Source organism: Somniosus microcephalus, chromosome 19, assembly GCF_052327205.1.
Source record: "Somniosus microcephalus isolate GS21.2 chromosome 19, FLI_Smic_1.0, whole genome shotgun sequence".
NCBI classification, from domain to species: domain Eukaryota; kingdom Metazoa; phylum Chordata; class Chondrichthyes; order Squaliformes; family Somniosidae; genus Somniosus; species Somniosus microcephalus.
The window spans coordinates 43,928,186-43,946,942 of record NC_141005.1 but is presented as its reverse complement, the minus strand read 5'-3'; positions in this window follow the sequence as shown (position 1 = coordinate 43,946,942).

The window sequence follows — 18,757 nt, the reverse complement described above, 5'->3', positions numbered from 1 at the left end:
CATACTTTTTTTCCCACATCAACTCCTGCAGATCCTATCTTCTCTCTCCATGCTCTCAGGAATATATTCAACTGACTCACTGTCAGAGATATCCTGCTCTGAATTGCCAGCATCATTACCATTGTCAGGTACCAGCCCAGATAAAGTCTCTGAAGACCAGTACTTCTCTGTACTCACCACTGTAATTCAAACTTAGCTGCAGTACACCATTTTAAGAAAAAGCAAAGTCTGATTGTAGAAAAAAAATACACAATTCTGAATTCAGGAAAAAGTCATCAGCCCTGAAACACCTCTGACAGCACAATGTAAATGGAATTGATGGCACTGATAAGATTTAGTTTAAATTGTAACTCTCCAGTCTTCAGCATTCCCTAAAGCTGATGATTTGACAGAACTTATAAAAAGGGGCTAATAGATTATTTTTCAAAAGCTGACAGACGGTGTGAAATTGTGTAACGCTGCTCCTTTTAGCCCACTGTTAACCTGTTGTCAGTTGCAATTGCCTTCAGTACTTGATACAGACCGATTGGAGTCACTCATCACATAAGAACATAAGAAATAGGAGCAGGAATAGGCCACTCGGCCCCTCGAGCCTGCTCCATCATTCAATAAGATCATGGCTGATCTTGGGCTCAAAGCCACTTCCCGGCCCGCTCCCCATAACCCTTCACTCCGTTATCTTTCATAAGAACACCTTGTGTACAGATTGGAGTCACTCATCACCTCGTGAACAGATTGGAGTCACTCAACACCATGTGTACAGATTGGAGTCACTCATCACCTCGTGTACAGATTGGAGTCACTCATCACCTCGTGTACAGATTGGAGTCACTCATCACTATGTGTACAGATTGGAGTCACTCAACACCATGTGTACAGATTGGAGTCACTCATCACCTCATGTACAGGTTGGAGTCACTCATCACCTCGTGTACAGATTGGAGTCACTCATCACCTCGTGTACAGATTGGAGTCACTCATCACCTCGTGTACAGATTGGAGTCACTCATCACCACGTGCACAGATTGAAGTCACTCATCACCACGTGTACAGATTGGAGTCACTCATCACCACGTGTACAGATTGGAGTCACTCATCACCACGTGTACAGATTGGAGTCACTCATCACCACGTGTACAGGTTGAAGTCACTCATCACCACGTGTACAGATTGGAATCACTCATCACCTCGTGTACAGATTGGAGTCACTCATCACTATGTGTACAGATTGGAGTCACTCATCACCTCGTGTACAGCTTGGAGTCACTCATCACCTCGTGTACGGATTGGAGTCACTCATCACCATGTGTACAGATTGAAGTCACTCATCACCTCGTGTACAGGTTGGAGTCACTCATCACCTCGTGTACAGATTGGAGTCACTCATCACCTCGTGTACAGATTGGAGTCACTCATCACCTCCTGTACAGATTGGAGTCACTCATCACCTCGTGTACAGATTGGAGTCACTCATCACCTCGTGTACAGATTGGAGTCACTCATCACCACGTGTACAGATTGGAGTCACTCATCACCTCGTGTACAGATTGGAGTCACTCATCACCTCGTGTACAGCTTGGAGTCACTCATCACCTCGTGTACGGATTGGAGCCACTCATCACCTCGTGTACAGATTGGTAGGTGGAGAATGCATGAACATTAAGTTATTTTTTTCTTTGGGAATTTTACTGTCTCTCTTTCACTTTCTTTCACTCCATTTCATTCTCTATTTTTATATCTCTCTCTTTCGCTCTCTCTCTAGCTCTCTCTCCCTCTCTCGCTCTCTTTCTTACTCTCTCCAGCTCTCTCTCTATCTCTTTCTATTTCACCCTTCTCTTTCTCTTTCTCTCTCTCTTTTCTCTCTTTCTCTCTCTCTAGCTCTCTCTCTCTCTATCTCTATCTCATTCTATTTCACCCTTCTCTTTCTCTCTCTTTCTCTCTCTCTAGCCTACACGTCTGTATATAAATATTTTGTACAAGCTGACCAGTTTACCAAATCACCTTGGTACATGTCAGGAGATCGGGTCGGATGGAGAAGACACTTTGCACATTTCACTTAATTCTTCCTGAAAGCTAACCTACTGTCTCCCCATTACTGCATCGAGCATTTCTTAAATGAATCCAGCGTCTTCAAACACTGTTTGTGGCAACGCATTCCAAATTTTGTGCAACAAAATACTTCCTGAAATCTGTTCTAAAATTGGTTGACACAACCTTCAACCTGTATTTTTTATCTTAGTGTCCTAGTATATTGTAAGTATTTTCCAGCTTTATTTTCTCTATACCATTAAGGCCTAGAAATTCAGTATAGCCACGTTTGGGGCGCTACAGCCGGGCGGCCGCTAAAGTTTGCGTCCGGCGCAACTTCGCGCCACCTTCGCCGATATTCAGTGGCATCGCCCCAAGAGGTTGCTGCGGCGCTAAAGCAGGCGATGCACGACTATCATTAGGCGCTAAGCCGGCGATCCGGGGCGCTAACACCGAGGACGGGCGCAACGCAGGTGCGGCGAGTTGCTCAATGAAGGCAGACACGCTGGCGCCGGTCAGCTCTTAAAGGGGAAGGGTCGACTTGTTTGGCTGCTATGCCCTGCACACTGCAGCCCTGAAGCAAGGCCTGACCATTGCTGGTTCATCAGTCCTACGCCCCATGGGGAAGCCCGCTATTCTTCCAAAGCCGATTGCACGCTCTTGCTGCTTGTCCAGGGTCATGGGGAAGGAGATGTACTGACGTCTCCTTCTGAAAAGGGCATTGTTCACCTGGCGGATGCAGCAATGTACCGCGAACTGGGAGATGTTGGCAATGCCCCCAGTAGCGGATTGGAAGGAGCCAGTGGCATCGAAGTTGAGAGCCACTGTCACCTTCACTGCCACTGACAGAGACGTCCTGCTCCTCAGCTGTGGCTGCAGATCTCTGCGAAGCAGGTGGCAGATCTCAGTGACCACCTCCCTTCTGAATCGCATCCTCCGAACACACTGCTCCTCAGACATGTTCAGATATGAGAACTGCTGGCGGTATACCCTGGGTGGGTAAGGCCTCCTGTGCCGCCGCCTGTTGGCCAATCTCCGTCTGGCCATGACTGGCACTCTCTCACGGCGTCTCTGATCCCTTTGAATGCAATGCAGAAAGCCAACGTTTCCACCCATTGCAGCCCCCATTTTATGTGGCGACTCAAGGCTATGGCACTGAAAGTGAAATCCAAGTGCAAAGCCCTGGCCTGAAGCCACAAGTACCTGTGCAAGCACTGAGTCAAAGCAGAAAGCTCTCTGCCTTTGGCTCTCTCCAAATATCCGTCTCTCACACAGAGGGATTGGCACAAAATGGCTGCCACTTATACTGCAGGAGGAGTCCCCTTTAAATAGCGCCCCCGCGCCCCGCAGCGACTGGGAACCGTTCCCCTCTACCAGTCGCTGGGGGCGCCAGGCGCAAAGAAGGGCGGCGCCACTGAATTTCCGGTTCGGGGCGCACAAAGGGCGTTGCACGATGAAATGATGTCAGGATCTGCGCGCGCAGCTGAGCGCACGCAAAGGCTTTGCGCCGCTGCTAAATCTTTACTGAAGTTGGGGAGAGGCGCAGATCGTGCTGCGCCCTGCCGCTAGCCGCCTAGCGCCCCACATCTCCTCCTCCTAAGGCGCTAGCGGCTGGCGCAAACAACTGAATTTCTAGGCCATTGTCTGCATCCAGCACCCGAAACTGAAAGTGAAAGTCAAAGTAAAACCGAGCCCCCCAGCACCCCCTTCAGGTAACACCTGGGAACTGGGACAAACTTAATTGAAGCAAAACTCAAAACACAACAAGCCTCAAAAAGAGGCAGCTAAGAGAGTACCTTAGGTTCGTATATAAAACACTTAGGCCTAGAAATTCAGTTGTTTGCGCCAGCCGCTAGCGCCTTAGGAGGAGGAGATGTGGGGCGCTAGGCGGCTAGCGGCCGGGCGCAACGCGATCTGCGCCTCTCCCCAACTTCAGTAAAGATTTAGCGGTGGCGCAAAGCCTTTGCGCGCGCTCAGCTGCGCGCGCAGATCCTGACGTCATTTCATCGTGCAACGCCCTTTGTGCGCCCCGAACCGGAAATTCAGTGGTGCTGCCCTTCTTTGCGCCTGGCGCCCCCAACGACTGGTAGAGGGGAACAGTTCCCAGTCGCTGCGGGGCGCGGGGGGTGCTATTTAAAGTGGACTCCTCCTGCAATATAAGTGGCAGCCATTTTGTGCCAATCCCTCTGTGTGAGAGACAGATATTTGGAGAGAGACAAAGGCAGAGAGCTTTCTGCTTTGACTCAGCGCTTGCACAGGTACTTGTGGCTTCAGGCCAGAGCTTTGCACTTGGATTTCACTTTCAGTGCCATAGCCTTGAGTCGCCACATATAATGGGGGCTGCAATGGGTGGAAACGTTGGCTTTCTGCATTGCATTCAAAGGGATCAGAGACGCCGTGAGAGAGTGCCAGTCATGGCCAGACGGAGATTGGCCAACAGGCGGTGGCACAGGAGGCCTTACCCACCCAGGGTATACCGCCAGCAGTTCTCATATCTGAACATGTCTGAGGAGCAGTGTGTTCGGAGGATGCGATTCAGAAGGGAGGTGGTCACTGAGATCTGCCACCTGCTTCGCAGAGATCTGCAGCCACAGCTGAGGAGCAGGACGTCTCTGTCAGTGGCAGTGAAGGTGACGGTGGCTCTCAACTTCGATGCCACTGGCTCCTTCCAATCCGCTACTGGGGGCATTGCCAACATCTCCCAGTTCGTGGTACATTGCTGCATCCGCCAGGTGAACAATGCCCTTTTCAGAAGGAGACGTCAGTACATCTCCTTCCCCATGACCCTGGACAAGCAGCAAGAGCGTGCAATCGGCTTTGGAAGAATAGCGGGCTTCCCCATGGTTGAGGGCGTAGAACTGATGAACCAGCAATGGTCAGGCCTTGCTTCAGGGCTGCAGTGTGCAGGGCATGGCAGCCAAACAAGTCGACCCTTCCCCTTTAAGAGCTGACCGGCGCCAGCGTGTCTGCCTTCATTGAGCAACTCGCCGCACCTGCGCTGCGCCCGTCCTTGGTGTTAGCGCCCCGGATCACCGGCTTAGCGCCTAATGATAGTCGTGCATCGCCTGCTTTAGCACAGCAGCAACCTCTTGGGGCGATGCCACTGAATATCGGCGAAGGTGGCGCGAAGTTGCGCCGGGCGCAAACTTTAGTGGCCGCCCGGCTGTAGCGCCCCAAATGTGGCTATACTGAATTTCTAGGCCAATGTGCTGTAATGTCCACCCATTTACTCAGTAAATAGTGAAAGGTACATTCCGTCTCCTCTATTCATTACTGTTCGGTCAAGATGCAATACTGGTGATGAGGCGGCTGTTGAACTCTCTAGAAGGACGGAGATAGACATGCGAACCTACAGCCGTGATATTGGAAATTGCGACGAGCGGGCCACTCAGCTAGCAACATCAACAGCATTCTGATAGTTGGCTAGCTGCGACATAGACGGCGGACAGAGTATTGTGCGGGCCAGGCAACTACTGTGAGTGTAGCTACCGTAACTCTGGCCGGAGGAGAAAAAGAATTTTTAAAAAAAGAAAAAAGTCCGTGGATCTTAAAGGGACAGTGCACATTAAAACTATGACGACCTTGGGACGTATTGAAGAGTTCTCTGGGGATAAGGACAGTTCATAGGAGGAATACGCAGAAAGACTGGGGTGTTTCTTGGAGGCCAATAATATTGACAAAGAAGAGAAGAAGCGCTCAGTGTTGCTAAGTGTATGCGGAGCTGCTACTTACTCCATCCTGCATTCATTGGTGGCTCCTCGTAAACCTAGTGAGGTGGATTATGCTGATTTGATTGAGAAGCTGCAGAAACATTTTAACCCAAAACCCTCAGAGATTGTGCAGCGTTTCCATTTTCACAATTGTAAACAACAGCCTGGACAATCTATTTCAAGTTACATTGCTGAGTTCAGGAAACGCTCATTACATTGTAATTTTGGTGACCATTTAGACAATATGCTCCGTGATCGGATTGTGTGTGGAGTGCTGGACTCAGCATTGCAGAGACAGCTGTTAGCGGAGAAGGCCCTGACATTCCGACTGGCCGAGGAGAAGGCTTTAGCAGCAGAGGCTGCATCGATGAACACACGTATGCTCCGTACAGAGGCAGCACCATCTCAGGCCGCCGAGGAGGTGCACAAGACCACACACGCAGCTGCTGCTGCGAGAGACATGGAGGCAACTAAAGAGACAGGAAGAAAATGTTTCCGCTGTGGGGCTCTCCATGGTTCCACTACATGCAAATTTGTGTCAGCGGTATGTCATTTCTGTAAGAAAAGAGGACACATAGCTTGTGCCTGCATGAATAAAGCTCAGGCTGCTGCAGCAGAGCCAACACAAGCATCGCAGACACACACCCTGACACTGGAGGACAACGATGAGTACACAGTGTATACCACGGAAGCTGAGCAACTACCCCACAGACGGTGGGGATACACGGCAAATGTGATCATGAATGGGGCACCACTCTGCATGGAGGTGGATTCAGGCTCAGCGTGTTCGTTGATAAGTGAAGACACTTACAATAGACTGTGGCCAAGTGAACCCCCGGCGATGGCTCAGGCCAGTGGCATGCTACGGCAGTGGTCCCAAGCTCAACTCCAGGTGCTGGGTATGATTCATGTGGAAGTTAAGTATCAGGCAGTCAAGGACACACTTCCACTTTATGTGGTGGCGGGGCAGGGCACAAGCATGCTGGGCAGAGATTGGTTTGAGCCCCTCGGTATTGAAGTGACAGGAGTACACACGGTACAGCGACAGCCCATAATGCCTATGTTGGAGAACTATGAAGAGGTTTTTGGTGAGTTCGGGGCCTGTCGGGGACCGCCAGTCTCAATCAAAGTGGACCCAGGGGTAGCGCCTAAGTTCTTCAAGGCGCGACCAGTTCCTTTTGCGTTGCGTAAGAAGGTGGATGAGGCCCTGGATAAGCTGGTGAACCAAGGGGTTCTCTTGCCAGTGAAGAACTCCCGTTGGGCCACCCCTATCGTGCCCATTGCAAAGAAGGATGGGGGCCTGCGAATCTGTGGAGATTACAGATGTACGGTTAATACTGCTGTGTTACCAGATGTGTATCCCTTACCAACAGTTACAGAGCTGTTTTCAACACTGGCTGGAGGCACTCTGTTCACCAAGCTGGATCTCAAGCAAGCATACCAGCAACTGGTCCTGGATGAAGAGTCAGCCGAGCTGTTGACAATCAACACCCACAGAGGACTTTTCTGAGCCACAAGGCTGCAGTTTGGGGTGTCTACAGCTGTGGCAATCTTTCAGAGGTTCATGGACACCCTGTTGGCTGGTGTTCCGGGAGTTCAGCCTTACTTGGATGACATACTGATTACAGGCAAGACACAGGAAGCCCATGATGAGCGGCTGCAGGAAGTACTACGCCGGCTGGCTGAGGTAGGACTACGCCTTCAGAAGGAGAAATGTGCGTTCGCTGCCAATGGGGTGGAGTTCTTGGGATTCCGAGTGGACAAAGACAGTGTGCATCCGACTACGGAGAAGGTGGAGGCTATCAGGAGCGCTCCCACCCCCAAGAACAAGACCAAACTGCAGGCATTCCTCGGACTGTTAAACTTCTACAGTTGTTTTCTCAAGGGCAAAGCCACAATCTTAGAGCCACTGCACAGGCTGTTAGACCAAGCAACAGTGTGGAACTTGACCTCAGCTCATGAAACAGCCTACAGACAGGCAAAGGAACTGCTACAAGCAGATAAGGTTCTGGCACACTATGATGAAAACAAGCCATTGGTGTTGGTGTGTGATGCCTCACCATACGGGCTGGGAGCTCTGTTGGGTCACATAGAGCCAGATGGCCGGGAAGCGCCTATCAGTTTTGCCTCAAGAACACTCTCAACAACAGAACGTAATTACGCCCAGATTGACAAGGAGGCCCTAGCCATCATATTTGGGGTAAAGAAGTTCAGCCAGTACCTGTTAGGGAGACAGTTCGTCATCTACACAGACCACAAGCCACTCTTGGGGCTCCTGCATCACTCCAAGCCCATGCCCCAGATCATATCACCGCGTATGCTTCGGTGGAGTCTGATGTTGGGGGCCTACAGTTATGAACTTTGCTGCAGGCCTGGGAAGATGCTGGCTAATGCTGATGCTCTGAGTCGCTTGCCTTTGAACCGGCCGATGGCTGAGACGCCACCACCCCTGGAGGTGCTGCTACTGGAGGAGGTTCCGGAGGCCCCACTCCATGCCCAGCGGATTGGCAGCCTCACACAGAAAGATCCAGTCTTATCACGGGTGCTACGCTGGCTGCTGCATGGCTGGCCCTCCGAGGTCCAGGAGGAGCATTTCAAGCCTTTCGTTCAGAGGCGCCATGAAATGTCTGCACACAAGAACTGCGTGCTCTGGGGAAGCCGTGTGGTGGTTCCTGCTGCTGCAAGAGAGGAGGTGCTGAAAATGCTGCGTGACTCACACCCTGGGATTGTGCACATGAAGGCGTTGGCGAGAAGCTACGTCTGGTGGCCGGGGTTGGACCGAGACGTGGAGGAGGTGGTAAAGAGCTGTGAGACATGTCAGCTGACTCGCCATAGCCCATCCAAGGCTCCCCTTCACCCCTGGGAGTGGACCACTCGTAAATGGTCAAGACTCCACATTGACTTTGCAGGGCCATTTCAGGGGAAGGTCTTTTTGATAGTGGTGGATTCTTATTCGAAATGGCTGGAGGTGGCTACCATGAGCTCCATGACATCCAGTGCAGTGATCAACACGTTGCGTTTGCTGTTTGCCACACATGGGGTCCCCGACGTGCTGGTTTCGGACAATGGAGCAGCCTTCACGTCAGCGGAGTTCAAGGCTTTTGCAGGCAGAAACTGGGTCCGCAACGTGACCACAGCGCCCTATCACCCCTCCTCTAACAGGCAGGCAGAGAGGATGGTGCAACCACAAAAGAGGCACTGGTGAGGATATCGGTGGGGGACTGGCAAACCAGATTGGCCAGGTTCCTGTTATCACAGCATACCACACCAAACTCAGCAACGGGGAAGAGTCCTGCCGAGATGCTGATGGGTCACCGGCTGGCGACTGCACTGGACCGGCTACACCCAGACTACAGGGATGAGATGCACACAAAGCAAGAGGAGCTGGCTAAGAAGCACCAGGGCGCCGTCAGGCAGTTCGAGCCATCAGAGACTGTGTTTGCCCGTTGCTATGCAGGAGGAGACAAATGGATGCCTGCCGTGGTGGAGCAGGCCACGGGTCCCCTGTCGTACAGCGTCCGTACACCTGATGGCCAGCTACACAGATGCCACGTAGACCAGCTACGGGGTCGTACTCCGGTGAGAGTAACAGAGACGTCACAGGCTAGGCCATTGTCTCCGCCACCTCTGCCAGGCAGTGACGGCCTGCTTCCTGCAACAACGACGGAAGCCACATCGACAGAAGGTGTCACGGAGTCATCAGCCATGGAGGAAGGTTTTCCTGCAGCAAGCAGTGGCACCCCGACTATGCCTGTCCAGCGGCGCTCAAGTCAGGTTAGGTTCCGTCCCAGATGCCTGGCGGACTAAGGGGTTTTATCTGGGGGAAAGGAGTGTTGTGTTTTGAGTTTTGCTTCAATTAAGTTTGTCCCAGTTCCCGGGTGTTACCTGAAGGGGGTGCAGGGGGGCTCGGTTTTACTTTGACTTTCACTTTCAGTTTCGGGTGCTGGATGCAGACAATGTGCTGTAATGTCCACCCATTTACTCAGTAAATAGTAAAAGGTACATTCCGTCTCCTCTATTCATTACTGTTCGGTCAAGATGCAATAAGGCTGAAGAGCCCCATTTTATCTAGCCATTCCTAGATAGCTAATCTCTCTAACACTGGGAATCATTCATTGCACTAGAGCCTAGGTGGCCCCCTTACATCATGGTGACCGGAATTGTGCTCCAGGTGCAGTCTGACCACAGCAGTGTTCAGCTTCAGAATGATTTCTGAGGATTTGAACTGAATTGATTTTACAGCATATCTGTTGGATCCGTGATTCTTAGAATATGATGTTTTCCAATAACTACACGGAGGCTGTAACTTAACAATCAACAGGTGTTTACTGAAGTAGGGTAGTCTCAAGACTGGCAGTACAGAGGCATGCTCAAGGCTTATATACAAGGGTGGTCACTGTAGTGTATGTACCCGTCTAGCTTTAAGGGAACTATTGAATGTAACCGTTCACCTTTAAGGGAACTACTTTAGGTGTGGCACTATTTGTTTGGCTTCTGTATACTGTAATACCGATAGTGACCACACCAGTATATAAGGGTTGTGGCATGATTGCTGGGGCAGATTCGCCCGGACCTTCGAATAGTAAAGACCTGTTTGTTTGTTACTTCTGAAGTCTGTGTATTTATTAACTGCACAACCCACAGACTTTACAGTGACGACGAGTCCGATCGTACCCTGCGGCAAGATTACCATAAGCAACGAAGAGCTTCGAAGAGAGACAACCGCCCTCGTCGTGCTACCAAAAGAAAACACGAGGCTGCAACAACAGAAAGCTGGAAGACTAACAACAGAAGCTGTATCAGCAACAGGCACTGACTACCCTTCTGCCACGGTGCGGAGTGAGCCGACCAGCAAGAAACAAGGCGGCCGAAGAGACTGTGAGTAGGGGAAGGTGTAGGAGCATCCGGAGGATAAGGGCAGAGCACTCGACCTCGGTCGAGGGGGAGCTGTGCCGGCCCAAAGTCGGGTCCAACGGCGTCGGGTGACAGCCGGACCGCGATCGGCGGGACAATCGGGGCAGCGACCGCAGCCACGAAGCGCTGAGCCTGCGATTAGGCGCGGGAAGAGAAACCCAGCCGCAGCCGGGGAGGGAAACACCGGTCTGCAAGAGGGCTGGGGAGGCGAACGGTAACCGTGCGGGTGAGAGCCGGGTGCGGAGAGAGAGACTGCGAAGAGCCGGTCCAGCGGCTGAGCTGTTCTCCACCAACGGGGTACTCAGAGCCGGCAAAACCGAACGTGCGGGAGTGGGTGAGAGACACAGCCGAAAACGGGGTGAGAGACTGCGCGAGAGCCAGTCCAGCGGCTGAACTGTCCTCCGCTAACGGGGTGTACCCAGCGCCGGTAGAGCCATGCGGGCGGGAGGAAAAGACATAGCCGAGTAAGGGGAGCTGTGCGGTAGCCAGCCAGCGGCTGAACCTGTCCGCTGAGGGGGAAGCGTACCCCTTCCACCGGGAAGAAAAGCGGGAAACCGCCATTTTCGCGGGAAAACCGCCGTCTTGATTGACATACCGCCATTGAAGTGGGCGGGGAGAGAAGGAAAGAGCGGGAAACCGCCGATTTCGCGGGAAAAGCCGCCATCGTAGAAAAATAAATAAATAAATAAAAGACATAAGAATTTAAAGAAATATTTGTGTTGCACCCAAAGAAAGGAAGATGCCTAAGCGTGGGGACAGCAACGATTTTAACTCCGAAATAGAAGACTGGCCCACGTACGTAGAACGTATTGAGATACATTGTAAGGCTAACAAAATAGCTAAGGAGGAAAAAGCTGTAACCTTACTTAACATGATGGGTGCGAAAACATTCGGGTTGTTGAAACATCTTCTCTCTCCAGCTAAACCGGCGGATCAAACTTTCGAGGATATAGTAGCGGTACTGAAGGATCACTTGAACCCCACACCGTTAAAGCTGGCTGAACGATTCAGATTCTATGCGAGAACGCAGAAGAAAGACGAAAGCAACACGGAATACTTGGTCGAACTGCGGAGGCTAGCGAAACACTGCCAGTTCGGAGGGAATCTGACAGAGGCACTGCGAGACAAGTTCGTATGTGGATTGTCCAAAGAAGGGATGCAAAAGCGACTACTGGAAGAGAACAACCTCACACTTGACAGGGCTGTCCTTATAGCCGCATCATACGAAGCTGCAGAAAAAGGAACGGCGGTAATGCAGCGGAAGGCGGTGGCACTAGGGGTGGACCACATCACCTCGAGGACTACGAAATGCTATCGTTGTGGGAAGACAACACACGACCAGAAGCGTTGCTGGGGTAAAAACCAAGAATGCCGGAAATGTGGCAAGATCGGGCACATAGCTAAAGTGTGCCGGTCAGGAACGACGTACAACAATAACGTGTCCTCACAAAAATGATACAGAAAGGTACAAGAGGCGAATAGGAAGAGTCTGAAGGAACAGAAGTCGGACTCACACTCCAAACACAAAGGACTGGACAGTCTGAGAATCCACAACGTGAGCAATGAAGCTGACCAACAAACTATTTGGATAACGTTACAGATTGAGAAGGCCCAAGTAAAAATGGAAGTAGACACCGGATCGGCGTTGACTGTCATGAATAAGCATGACTATAAAAAGTTTTTCGAGCATATTCCACTACGGAATACGGATCTAGTGCTGCAGACATACACGGGACACAAAGTATTCCCCATCGGAAAAATAGGGGTTAAGGTGAGATACCAGGATAAAGTTCACCACCGGTTAGATCTGTATGTGTTGCCTGAAGGAGGTCCACCACTTCTGGGACGAGAGTGGATCCGAAAAATAAGGATGGGCTGGCATGCACTAAACACCATGACGGTGGAGTCCGAAAAAGAGGATGTCAAACCTGAACGGTTGTCCAGAATATTAGACGAAGCTAAAGAGGTATTCCAACAAGGACTGGGAACGCTGCGAGGTATTAAAGCAAAGGTCAAGATTGCAGAACATGCAAGCCCAAAGTTTTTTAAGGCCAGATCGGTACCGTACGCAATACGACCAGCAGTGGAGGCAGAACTAGAAGAACTTGAACGATCAGGGGTTCTGTCAAAGGTAGACTGGAGTGAGTGGGCCACGCCCTTTGTTCCCGTCATGAAATCCTCACCAGGTAATAAGCCAGGGGGACCGGGGAAGGTCCGTATCTGCGGAGATTTCAAGATCACAGTGAATCCGGTACTTCACACGGTACAATACCCGCTTCCGCGGATTGAAGATATTTTTGCTTCATTGGCTGGAGGGAAGCACTTCACGAAGATAGACCTGGCTCAGGCATATTTACAGATGGAGGTTGAGGAAGAGTCACGCCAATACCTCACCATCAACACTCACAGAGGCTTGTATCGCTATAATAGACTGGTCTTTGGTGTAGCTTCGGCTCCAGCAATTTGGCAGAGGGCCATGGAACAGGTGTTACAAGGAATTCCAAGCATGCAGTGCTACTTAGATGATATTCTAATCACGGGAAAAGATGAGGAAGAACACCTCACGAATTTGAAACTGGTACTCACCAGGTTGAAGGAGTATGGCCTTCGGGTTAATCGCAAGAAGTGTGAGTTCTTCCAAAGACGGATCTCATACTGCGGTCATGTCATTGACCGAGAGGGACTACATAAGTCACCGGAAAAGATAGAAGCGGTCGTGAAGGCCCCCGCTCCAGGAAACGTGTCACAGCTAAGGTCATTCTTGGGGTTGATTAATTATTATCACAAGTTTCTGCCGAATTTATCTACGGTGCTGCATCCGCTAAATGAGCTGTTGCGGAAAGAAACACCTACTAGCCCGCTTGGAATGACGACACCACTGCGGCGTTACCCGGACAGAATCCGGAAACCTCCAGAAAGACTGAATCTATGAATTGTCTTAAATAAATCAGTGTATATATATATATGTGATAATGTATGTCCACTATGGACTCAGTATGTTGAAAGCTAAAAAGGGAGGATTGTAGTGTATGTACCCGTCTAGCTTTAAGGGAACTATTGAATGTAACCGTTCACCTTTAAGGGAACTACTTTAGGTGTGGCACTATTTGTTTGGCTTCTGTATACTGTAATACCGATAGTGACCACACCAGTATATAAGGGTTGTGGCATGATTGCTGGGGCAGATTCGCCCGGACCTTCGAATAGTAAAGACCTGTTTGTTTGTTACTTCTGAAGTCTGTGTATTTATTAACTGCACAACCCACAGACTTTACAGTCACTGCCGGTACTACAGTATACAGGAGCTGTAAAAGTAGTTCTCTCTTAAAGGTACATACACTACAATTCCTCCCCTTTTAGATTAGCAGTACCCATAATATTCAAATAACAATTAACACTTTAACATGCACATTAAACAGAAATAGTCCATTTATAGATTCAGTCTTTGGGGCGGCTTCCTGATCCTTTCTGGATAGTGCCTTTCCTGAGGTTCTTGTTCTTGGTGCGGAGGCGATTCTGGCCCCCTTTCGTCGGTTAGTTCATCAGTTTCCACTGCTACTGTTTCTGAGGTAGATGCTACCGGTATGTCGGGTTCATCCCCAGGTACGCGAGACATGGGGTTGACTCGTTCCTGTGACGCTAAGATCTGATCGACGTGGCATCTCACAATGTTCTCCCCGACATCCACTGTGTACATTAATGGCCCCTGCCGTGTGCATATTGTTCCGGGTTGCCATTTCTCTGTTCGGTAGTCACGGGCCAAGAACGGTTGTCCTACATTGAAGCTCCTTGTTGGCTTCTCATTGATGTGCTGGAATTGCTTATCCTCAACATTTCTTCGCACATTTGGTCTGAGCAAATCCAGATGAGATCTCAACCTTCGGTTAAAGAACATCATGGCCGGGGTCTGGTTGGTAACTGCATGTGTCGCATTTCTGTAGGCTAACAGGAAATTGTCCACCTTTTGCTGTAGTGGAATTTCATCATCGCACATGGCCTTTATCGCCTTTTTAAAGGTTTGTACGAACCTCTCAGCCAATCCATTTGTGGCCAGATGATACGGGGCGGATGTGTAATGCCTTACCCCCTTCCTTCTCATAAATTTCCGAAACTCTTCGGACACAAACTGTGGTCCATTATCAGAGCAAATCTGCTCTGGCAAGCCGTTCCTGGCAAATATGGTCCGTAGGACTGCAATCGTTTTCTCTGTAGTGGTTGAGGACATTTTTATCACCTCAGGCCATTTCGAGTGAGCATCCACTGCTATTAAGAACATTGAGTCCATGAATGGACCAGCAAAATCAATATGCACCCGTTGCCATGGAGAGGAGGACCACTTCCATGGGTGTAGAGGGGCATGTGGTGGTGCATTTTGGACCTCCTGGCATCCTGAGCAGCTCTTGGTTAGGTCCTCGATTTGTTGATCGATCCCCGGCCACCACACATAAGCCCTGGCAAGGCTTTTCATTTTCACCCCTCCCAGATGACCTTCGTGAAGCTCATTTAGGACTCTCTCCCTTAACTTGGGTGGAATTACCACTCGGGATCCACACATCACTGTCCCCTGGCATACTGACAGCTGTTCTCTTCTGGATGAGAATGCTGGCAACAGTGAGTCGCCATGTGTTGGCCATCCCCTCACCGTCAAATCATATACCCGAGACAGTGTCGGATCATTTCGGGTCTCCTTCTCTATATCCGCGTTAGTTACTGGCAATCGTTCAATCATTGACGAATAAAATATCTCGATAGGGTCCACTGCTTCCTCCACAGTAGGCAGTGGCAGGCGTGATAGCCCATCAGTGTTTCCATGCTGTTTCGTGCCTTTATGTTCTATTTCATATTGGTTCGCCCCTAGAAAAAGGGACCATCTTTGTAACCATTGTGCAGTCATCACCGGAACGCCCTTCTTTGGATTAAAGATGGAGACAAGTGGTTGGCAGATAGTGGTTGAATTTTTTTACTCCCCATACTAGGCTGAGGGCCTCCCTGTCAATCTGGGCATAGTTGCGCTCGGCTGAGGTTAGTGACCGAGACGCAAAGGCTACTGGTCTCTCCAACCCGTCTGGGAATTTGTGCGATAGCATCGCTCCAATACCATAGGGTGATGCATCACATGCCAAACGAATTGGTAGTGCTGGGTTGAAATGAGCCAACACCTCTTTTGATGTGATCAATTCTTTGCACTTCTGGAAAGCTCGTTTACGTTCGTCAATCCACTTCCATGGTACCCCCGTTTGCAGTAGGGTGTTCAGTGGGTGTAATACTGTAGACAAATTTGGTAAGAACTTATGGTAGTAGTTCACCAGCCCGAGGAACGACCTCAGTTGTGACACATTTTCCGGTGCTGGAGCCTTGACTACTGCCTCAATCTTTTCAGGGGACTTATGTAACCCCTCTTCATCAATAACGTGGCCACAATACGAGATTTGCTTCTGGAAAAACTCGCACTTGTGGCGATTAGCTCATAGCCCATATTCCTTTAATCTAGTGAGTACCTTCTCCAGGTTGGCGAGGTGATCACTGTCATTTTCGCCCGTGACCAGGATGTCGTCCAAATAACACTGGGTCCCTGGAATCCCTTGCAGGACTTGATCCATCGCCCTTTGCCAAATAGCCGGTGCCGATGCTACCCCGAACACCAGCCGGTTGTATTGGTAGAGACCTTTATGAGTGTTGATCGTGAGGTATTGTTTCGAGGCTTCTTCTACCTCCATTTGCAAGTACGCCTGGGCTAGATCAATTTTGGTGATGTGTTTACCTCCAGATAGCAAGGCGAAAATATCCTCAATCCGTGGAAGCGGATATTGTACCGTGTGAAGGATTGGGTTCACTGTCACCTTAAAATCCCCACAGATGCGGACCTTCTTTGGTTCCCCAGGTGTATTACTCAACGACCTCTTCATTACAGGAACGATGGGTGTAGCCCACTCGCTCCAGTCTACTTTGGACAGTACTCCTGAACGTTCCAACTCTTCCAGCTCTGCTTCGCCGGCTGGTCGGATCACATAAGGCACTGGTCTGGCCTTAAGAAACTTTGGGCTTGCAGTTTCCTCTATTTTAATCGTTGCTGTTATGCCTTTTAGTGTTCCGAGTCCCTCCTGGAACACTTCTTTTGCGTCAGTTAGCATTTTTGACAGTCGTCCAGGTGTGACGTCGTCATCCTTTTTGGCCTCAACCTTCAGTGCCTGTATGGAATGCCAATCTAATTGTATCTTCCGGATCCATTCACGTCCTAGTAGTGGTGGTCCTCCCTCTGGCAATACATATAGGTCAATTTTAGTTATTTTCTGGCCTTTGTATATCACTTTCATCCTTATTTTTCCTTTGGGGTAGACTTTTTGCCCCGTGTACGTCTTCAAGACAATCTCTGTAGCTTTCAAGGGTATATGTGAAAATAGCCGCTTGTAGTCCCTTTGGTTTATGACTGTTAGGGCTGATCCTGTGTCCAATTCTATTTTCACTTGGACTCCGTCTATCTTGAGTGTGACCCAGATAGTCTGGTGATCCTCCATTTTGGTTACCTTATGTAGTTTCAGACAACCCAGTTCCTTGCTACCGGAGTCTGTATCACTTTTCTGTTCGTCTGAACTACTGTCCATCACCTTATGTACCTTTTTGTACTTCTCCTGTGGAGATTTCTTGCTGTTGGTTTTCTTCCCTGACCTGCAGACTCTTGCTATGTGTCCTGCTTTTCCACACTGTCTGCACACTTGGTCCTTGAACCAACAATCCTTCTGGTCGTGTGTTGTTCTGCCGCAGCGATAACACTTCCCTGCTCCATATGACATTTCATTGGTGCCATATTCTTGCGGTCTCCGTTGTATCTCTGCAGCGCCCCTTGCAGCTGCTTCGTGTGATACTGCCATGCTGAAAGCCTTGTCCAGCGTAAGATCCTTTTCTGATAGAAGCCGTTTCTGGGTTCCTTCACTTTGAAGCCCACACACAAACTTGTCCCTTAACGTATCTGCTAGTCCCACTCCAAACTGGCAGTGTTTTGATAGTTTGCGCAGTTCCGTTAAGTACTCAGCATTACTTTTGTCTTTATGCTGGTTCCTTTTGTGGAACTTAAATCTTTCTGCTATCAGCAGCGGTGTGGGGTTTAAGTGGTTCTGTAGGATTTCTACTATGCTTTCGAAATTCTTATCCACGGGCTTCTCTGGGGTTATTAGGTTTCGCAGTAAGTCATAAGTTTTTGCACCCATGGAATTTAACAAAACCAGTGCTTTCCTAGCATCTGGCACTTCATTCGCCCTGCAGTACGCCTCAATGCGTTCCACATATGTCACCCAATCTTCGACTTCATTGTTGAACGCAGAGATACTGCCACTCTTCGGCATCCCTGGGTGTGATTTAACTGTCAAAAATGGCGTCTCCCGTGCTCTCCCTTCTTCTCCGCTGGCACAAAATGGCGTCTCCCGCGCTTTCCTTTCTTCCCGCGCTCGCCCTTTTTCTCCGCTGCGGCTTCTAAAAATGGCGTCTCCCGTGCTCTCCCTTCTTCTCCGCGGCTCAATGGCGTCTCCCACGCTCTCCCTTCTTCTCCCCGCGGACGCTGTTCAGCCCTTGAGCCCTGGCTGTGTTCTGCGCGTTCTCCTGTGCGCCTTTCCCGTTTCCGCCGCTTGGTCCTGAACCCGGCTGCTGCTTTACCCTCTCTCTCTCTCTCTGTTTTGTTTTTCCTCGACGCCGCTCGGTTTGGAACCCCTGGCTGCGCCCTGTGCGCTTCACCCTCTCTCTTACCCCGTCGACGCTGCTTGGCTTTTTCTCTGCCGTCGGTCGGCTCCAGCCGCCGCTGTCCGGGAAGGGTCTGCGCCGTACCTGTTGCCAGTCTGCTGCTGGATCATCGTGGCTGGGGAACCAAGCCCGGCTCTCCACAGCCTCCCCTGCGATGTTCACTCTCTGCCGGACGACTGGGCGGTTGCTCGTGGTCGACGCCCATGCTTCTGGCCTCGACTTTCTTCCACCGCCCTCCCGGAGCGAATCCTTGAAGGGAAATGCAGAGTTGCAGGTAGATTCGAATTGACCTCGTCGCCACTGTTGGATCCGTGATTCTTAGAATATGATGTTTTCCAATAACTACACGGAGGCTGTAACTTAACAATCAACAG